The sequence below is a fragment of the Camelina sativa genome, chromosome 3 (genome assembly GCF_000633955.1).
Source record: "Camelina sativa cultivar DH55 chromosome 3, Cs, whole genome shotgun sequence".
In the NCBI taxonomy this organism is placed as follows: domain Eukaryota; kingdom Viridiplantae; phylum Streptophyta; class Magnoliopsida; order Brassicales; family Brassicaceae; genus Camelina; species Camelina sativa.
Window position 1 is genome coordinate 13,416,518 of NC_025687.1, and position 8,829 is coordinate 13,425,346.

The 8,829-nt window shown below is 30.4% G+C and overlaps 1 pseudogene; it reads right to left on the minus strand.

Annotated features, from left to right (window-relative positions):
* LOC104778929 lies at window positions 6,611-8,406 on the minus strand (annotated as a pseudogene).

Here is an 8,829-nt window from a genome sequence, read left to right on the forward strand (position 1 = left end):
ACTGACTTGTTTAACTGGAAGATCGATCCGTACAAGGTAATCATGAATTGAATTAGTGGCTTCCCTTTGACTAAACTAGCTAGACAAGTACAACAGTTCGTCCCATATAAATTTTAACATGAGGAATCATTTTTTGTATACCGATCAATATCATCCTACTTATATGTATTCAAATATCAGATTCGAGTATGAATTGAGGAGAAGAAAATCAAACTGAACCATATTGTATTTAACCACACACACAAAAATAAAAATAAACTTGTCAACCTCTACTTTAGGCTTGTGCAAAAAAATCTAATCAAAAATCTGAACTGAACAGAACAAAAAAATTACTGGACCATCTTAATTTTAATTGATATTATAAGAAAATTAACTTGTCAACCTCTAGTTTAGGCTTGTGCAAAAAAATCTAATCAAAAATCTGAACTGAACAGAACAAAAAAATTAGACTGAATCCAAACCCAGAATTTTCGATTTAATCAAGATTTTAGAGATTTTGGAAAAAAATCTATACACGATCCAACCCAAACCAAATTTTTACATTTACCCTACAAAGAGTTTAAAATACAACAATAAAGGGCACTTCCCAATGCCAACATAAAAGAGATAAAGTGGTAGAAACGGTTAGTCGATAATGGTTTCTTGAGAGTTTTGAACCAAAAGCTATGAAGCTTTTTGATACAGGTGAGATCAAGGATTATCAAAAACTATTAGATATTAAACAATAAAGTAATCGTGTGTGTGCAGAAGAATTAAATAAGTGTATAGAAAATAAATATCACATATACACAAGCAGAATCATCTTTGATCAAACAGAATCAGCCTTGGTCGGAAGCTGGTTAAATAAGAGCCTAGCTTGTGGCTCATATAACTATTTTATTTGAAAATGGTATTTTTTTTCCCCTTGGAGAAATCTATCTTTTGCCTTTGAAAAAAACCATTTTTTCTTTTGAAAAATATTTCTTCCCTTAAAAATATTGTTTTCTTAAATTTGGTCTTAGTTTTGAAAAAAAAAGAACTGCTTGAGGCCTCTAAAATATCAGTATACAAGAAAAATGCTTCTAGCTTTTAGTGCATCCATCAAATTGACAATACTGATAACTTTCCTGAGCACTTTCATCTTGATATATGAATAACGAAATATCAAACTAAATAAATCTATATGCTGATGACTCAAGAAACAAAAAATTTCTTTAAAATAGGGTTTGCAAGATGTAGGATCTGAATTGCAATAGAGCTAAACTGCAAAAAAAAAAAGTGAGAGATACTTACTAGAGAGCTTGAGTAAAAAAAAAATAAGCGATATGGAAACTGGGGGAGTTTGTATGGGTGATATTGAGAAGCCTACCATATAGGCATATATATACCCAATGTCCAGTGAGGAAGCTCTTAGCTACTTTATCATCATAACGACACATGTTGAACTGTGTTTGTTTCTTTTTGTTTTGCCAGCTTTTTTATAATTTTTTACTTTTAAAAGTATTTGCAGTGAATAAATTAAAAAGTTACAAAGTTTTTTTTTTTTTTCAGTATTCAGAACTCCACTAATTTACCCTCAATATTAGTAGATATAGTTCAGAATTTCTTTTTTTTTGNCGGGGGGAACCACGAAGGACTAAATGGCAAACTTTGATCATCGAGCATACTGACTTGTTTAACTGGAAGATCGATCCGTACAAGGTAATCATGAATTGAATTAGTGGCTTCCCTTTGACTAAACTAGCTAGACAAGTACAACAGTTCGTCCCATATAAATTTTAACATGAGGAATCATTTTTTGTATACCGATCAATATCATCCTACTTATATGTATTCAAATATCAGATTCGAGTATGAATTGAGGAGAAGAAAATCAAACTGAACCATATTGTATTTAACCACACACACAAAAATAAAAATAAACTTGTCAACCTCTACTTTAGGCTTGTGCAAAAAAATCTAATCAAAAATCTGAACTGAACAGAACAAAAAAATTACTGGACCATCTTAATTTTAATTGATATTATAAGAAAATTAACTTGTCAACCTCTAGTTTAGGCTTGTGCAAAAAAATCTAATCAAAAATCTGAACTGAACAGAACAAAAAAATTAGACTGAATCCAAACCCAGAATTTTCGATTTAATCAAGATTTTAGAGATTTTGGAAAAAAATCTATACACGATCCAACCCAAACCAAATTTTTACATTTACCCTACAAAGAGTTTAAAATACAACAATAAAGGGCACTTCCCAATGCCAACATAAAAGAGATAAAGTGGTAGAAACGGTTAGTCGATAATGGTTTCTTGAGAGTTTTGAACCAAAAGCTATGAAGCTTTTTGATACAGGTGAGATCAAGGATTATCAAAAACTATTAGATATTAAACAATAAAGTAATCGTGTGTGTGCAGAAGAATTAAATAAGTGTATAGAAAATAAATATCACATATACACAAGCAGAATCATCTTTGATCAAACAGAATCAGCCTTGGTCGGAAGCTGGTTAAATAAGAGCCTAGCTTGTGGCTCATATAACTATTTTATTTGAAAATGGTATTTTTTTTCCCCTTGGAGAAATCTATCTTTTGCCTTTGAAAAAAACCATTTTTTCTTTTGAAAAATATTTCTTCCCTTAAAAATATTGTTTTCTTAAATTTGGTCTTAGTTTTGAAAAAAAAAGAACTGCTTGAGGCCTCTAAAATATCAGTATACAAGAAAAATGCTTCTAGCTTTTAGTGCATCCATCAAATTGACAATACTGATAACTTTCCTGAGCACTTTCATCTTGATATATGAATAACGAAATATCAAACTAAATAAATCTATATGCTGATGACTCAAGAAACAAAAAATTTCTTTAAAATAGGGTTTGCAAGATGTAGGATCTGAATTGCAATAGAGCTAAACTGCAAAAAAAAAAAGTGAGAGATACTTACTAGAGAGCTTGAGTAAAAAAAAAATAAGCGATATGGAAACTGGGGGAGTTTGTATGGGTGATATTGAGAAGCCTACCATATAGGCATATATATACCCAATGTCCAGTGAGGAAGCTCTTAGCTACTTTATCATCATAACGACACATGTTGAACTGTGTTTGTTTCTTTTTGTTTTGCCAGCTTTTTTATAATTTTTTACTTTTAAAAGTATTTGCAGTGAATAAATTAAAAAGTTACAAAGTTTTTTTTTTTTTTCAGTATTCAGAACTCCACTAATTTACCCTCAATATTAGTAGATATAGTTCAGAATTTCTTTTTTTTTGACTTATTTTACAAAATTTATAATTTAGTAACTTAAACACGATTTAGTTCACTAAAATTTAAGTAAACATACTGTTTAAAGTTAATGAAATTTTTTGTGGCGGTGCCGCAAATTACAAAACTAGTGAAAATTAATTTACATTTTTAAATAATGATAATGAATATACTAAATATAACTATATTTTCACGCCGCCAATTACTGAACTAGTGAAAATTAGTTAACATTTTTAAGTAATGATAATACATAATTAAATTTAGCTATATTGTCGTTATCTGATGTTGTTAATTATGAAATTATATGTGAATTTCAAGATAACACTGTAACTTATAAAAGTTATTAATTAAAAAACAATATATCAACTGTTAATTATTACGTTTTACTAATATTTTACTATTAAATAAGTTTATACAATATTTTGTACCAATTTAACGTGAAAAAAAATTACTGAATACTTTGATTATTATTAATGCAAATCTCAACAAATTGGTTTTATTTTCCAGAAAAAATCTATGACATAATTTATTTATTTATGTAGATATGTCATTTTTAGACTAAAGACAATCCCAAGATGGAAAAAAAGCTGGGAATCGACACTGAGTTGTCACTTTATAATCAATGCTTTTTACTTAAATTAGAAAAGACTCTTTTGTATTTTATCTTAAAAGAGTAAAGCATAGAAAAAAAATAAAAAAAAAAATATATATATAAAGCATAGAAGGTTATGTTAGGAAAAAAAAAAAAAGAGAGATCTTGACTGTTACACGTGCTATTTGCACTGGATTCTACCCAAATCTATCACCGTTCGTTGCTTAAGATGATTNATTGTCGTTATCTGATGTTGTTAATTATGAAATTATATGTGAATTTCAAGATAACACTGTAACTTATAAAAGTTATTAATTAAAAAACAATATATCAACTGTTAATTATTACGTTTTACTAATATTTTACTATTAAATAAGTTTATACAATATTTTGTACCAATTTAACGTGAAAAAAAATTACTGAATACTTTGATTATTATTAATGCAAATCTCAACAAATTGGTTTTATTTTCCAGAAAAAATCTATGACATAATTTATTTATTTATGTAGATATGTCATTTTTAGACTAAAGACAATCCCAAGATGGAAAAAAAAAGCTGGGAATCGACACTGAGTTGTCACTTTATAATCAATGCTTTTTACTTAAATTAGAAAAGACTCTTTTGTATTTTCCTCCAAAAACTAATGTTATTCAAGGTAATATATCTTGAACTGACACGACTCTTCAACTGACACGACTAATATTGTTTACAGGCTTTAACTGTCTGTTTTTTTTTTTGCAACCGTTACACTTTTTAGAGATTTTGTCAAACATGGAAAGGTATAGAGACAAGATAATCAGATTTTTTTTTCCTTTTTCATAATTTTGAGTTTTGACATCACATGAAGCTATTTACTTTCCCTTGCTTTTATTTTTATGTGATAAGAAATCTACAAATGTATGAACTTTTTTTCTTTTCTTTTTAGAAAGGTGTATCCTACAGAAAAAAGGTAGAGCACTGATTTATATAGATTTTTTTAATTATTATTATTACTACATTGTAAGAGATTCTTTAGACACAAACAAAAACTAGCCTATATGCAAATTTGGCGTTTTATAAAAAATATAATGTAAACCATCTATATACATGCAGTCCATATTAGAATCAACCTGTTAGCAGCCCATTAAAAGATTTAATATACAACTTTAAAAATCATTTTTGCTTAACTTGGAAAATAAACTGAACATAAAAGAAATCCAGTAATTAAAATTCAATCAAACCGAGAATCAAAACTGAATAAGAACCCAAAATTCTTAGAAATGCTTTAAAAAGTCGTATAAAGTTACTGAACATTTCTTTTAAAAGTCTTATAAAGTTATTGAAAATTTCTTAAAAATTTCTTCAAATTAATCGAATTTCTATTTCATATTCATAATGAAATAATTTGAAGTAAACTTTAACATAAAATTCTTATTTTATATTTATTTGTAAAATTTAATAATTTAGAATATGATATAATTAAGAACAGGATGTATCAATACTATGTACTATAATCTCTCTTTTAGTAAAACTAAAAATATGTTTTCAATCCATTCATATATATGCTTGGAAGCTTTTATGCAGTAATTTTGTAATATTTCTTATGGATTACAAATGACATTAAGTCATTATGAACTAATAAATAATTTTATAAACCCTTGCCGCCCTTTCCTCTTCTTCGTTCTCTTTTGTTTACTGAGAACTACAAGAGATCTAATAATAAAGACTGATATAACAAAAAGAGAATGAAGAAGACAAGATAACGGTAAATATATTTCTTTGTAGTTAGGTTAGTTTGACATCAATTAATTTTTCTTAACTTCAGATTTTTTTTAGATTGATTAGTTCTAGTACACATGGTATTAGAAAATGTCATTTTATAAAAAAAACATGTTTTTAACATATACAGAAACAAGTTTTTAATATATAGTATAATGTTAGATTTATGATGTTTGCTTCGGTAAGGTTGGCGCTATGGTACCATTTTGACATTTCTAGACGAGTAATTCAAATGAGTTTTATTTAGAAGAAAGATTAGTAAAACCTAAAAATATATACAATCACTAAGACCATCATTATTGGGAGATGCTTTCTCGGAAACGTTTCTTTCCAGAGTCACTTGAGAAAAGATTGTCAGACCAAACAAGATATGTGTCATTTATTCAATAGATCAGAAATTAAAAAATTATTAGAAAAAATTGTTTTTTTGAGAAACTTTCAGCCGTTAGTCGAGTAATGATGCTCTAAAAAAAATCAAAATGTTTTCTTATAATTTTTCTCGGCAACCCTATATCTTCGACTTGTCTCATAATGTTGGACTTGTAATGTCTGCTTTAAAAAAGAGCTGGAGACAATCATGTATCTTACCTAATCATCTAAATACTCAATTACTAATTTAATATCTAACAGAAAAATTATATTGGAAAAGATGGTATAAGTATTTTGTAGATTTGATTTTTTTTCTCTAAACGATGAATGTCTTAAAAGTTAAAAACGATGCATCTTTCACAATTTGATCTTGGAGAAGAATTGACACAAGTACTCTTCTTGAAGGCAATTAATTCTTATCTTCAAACTTCTCCCTCCAAACCTTGAGCAATCTTGCATCACACATTTCAGTCACACATAATTTTCCTTGTGTCAATTCTTCTCCATTTTAGACCTTATCATTTATTAGAGATTATCTCTTGTTTGCATCTATCATCATCAAGTAGAATCATATATAAGTCAATAATATATTATGTCAAAACCTTGCCATGAGGTACCTGTTATTCTCATCACTATTACAACATAGATTATACCCTTTTCACAGAACTTGAATTTTTACTGCTGAAGAACCCTCTTTATTCACTAATTTAGTGCCAAAGCAGGACCAGTTGAAAGCAGGATTTGCATAGGGACTATTGAGTATACCTTGAGCCATCGTCTGGTGCGTGGCTTCGGTTAAATGATAACCGTCCCAATTCATATATTCAGAAGGATTTTGACAATAGCTATGTCCACATTCTTCATCGATAGTGAAGTTATATTGACCTTCGACTCCACAACAAGCAGCCAAAGGTCGGTTCCTAAACCCTAATGAAAAAAAATACCAAAACAAGATGTCAATTAAGGAATGAAACTTTTTTTTTTTTTTGAGGAATGAGATAGTCAATCACATAATTTTTTAGGTGAACAAACCGCATTTAGCTGGTTCTTGGAAAAAACGGTTTAAGGAGTTGTAGTAGTCGGCGTAAATTATGTTGACATGTAAATATAAATTCTGGAGTCGTTTGAGTTCTGTCTTGAGCTGTTCGTTGTGGTGCTCTTCAAATTTATTGAGCCACGGGATACAACCTGTGAAAGGGTCGTGTTCTATTTTAGCGGTTTGAAATAGAGTAAGATACGCCGTGGAACATCCTACTGGGAAGTTTCCGGGCAACAGAAAAGTTTTTTCCCCTAGATCGATCAAATCCTGTAGTTTTTGGTATTAAATTTGTTAAATTTGTTATACTTTGAAGCAGAGCCGGCCAAGAGGCCAAGCAAGCCAAGCAATGGCTTGCGGCCATGCGTAATAAAACGAAAATTTCGGCCGTTTTCTATGAATGTTTTCCTTAGGCCAATGGTTTAGTTGTCATGTTATTGGCACCACTACTCAGGTTCAAACCCTAGAAGCTGCATTTAGTGTGTTTTGTTTTTTTTGGCTTGTAGCCCTAGAAAGTTCAGCGCCGGCTCTGCTTTTAAGGTGGAGGGCATTGGACATATGTAAATATTTGTTACCACAATTGCAGAAGAAATAACTTTGGTAACTAGAGGAACAAGCTTTTTGATTTCATTGATACTTTTTTCTTCCAAAGAATGGATAATTATAATCGTTCCCTCCAATCTCTCCCATGAGTATAAGCGAGTCTCCAAGCATCACTTTGAAAACTAAGCCACCGGAAGAAAAAAAATGATAGAAGCGAGCTCAATGGATCATAGATTTGGAAGAGAACAAGGCTAAGTTTGCCATGAGTTGAAAAGGCGCAGAGTTTAGGTACGACCTGCTTGAAGGTGTTAAGCTGAACAGTTAGACTAATATTGGTGAAATCAGATTTAATTCCTTGTTTCACAAGAAATTCACGATCCAAGGCAATTGCTCCATACACCGTAAAATCGATCCCTTGATTGAAGCTCACGTTTTGGGATCTGAAGTAAGGCAGTACGTATGGTAGTCCCAAGAATTCAGCTGACCAAATACGAAGACAATATTATAGAAACTTAGAAACAAGTACGTAAGGTATCTAACTTGCTGTTCAAGAAAGAAAGAACTAAAGCAGATGATAAAAAATGGTAAAAGTATTGATAGACAAAGAAGAAAATAAGGGTACCGATGAAGTCGATGATGAGACGGCCATCGGAGACACGCCCAGAGGGAGGATGGAAGAAGCTTTTGCCATACGGAAGAAATGCGACTGGAGGAAGATTTTTGACGTCGGAGAGACGGAGATGATTTCCGGTGTCGGCAATGGAATCGCCGAAGCTGATTATCGATTTATAACGCCCACACCGAGACTTTGATGAGACAACAATGGTGGAGGTGGAGTAAAAGATAAGTAGAAAGCATGAGATGAGCGAAGCCATGGGGAAAGTATCGTCGTTCTGTTACAGAATTTGTTTATAATATTTTTCCACCACTAATTAATGCAGAGTTTGAGGAATAAGTTATTGGATTTTGTGTATTATCCAACACGAAAGTATAAATTGTGGAAAACGGTCAGTTTTAATGATTGGCTAGTGAGTGTTCAACAGTAACTTCAGAAACGTCCAGTTTAGACTAGATTGGCTTTTGAACAAAAAAAAAAAAAAAAAAAAAAAAAATTTCTGTCAACAATTAAAAAAATAATTTTATTACAGAACCTGGCTGGAACTCTGGAAGAGGCATTAACCCTAGTTTGACCTTTTTAAAATCACTCACTATAAATTCATATCAAACTATATTCTTCCGCAGCCACAACTAACTCCCCATAGAACTTGAACCCCCTTTGTTCAAAAAAAAAAAAAAAA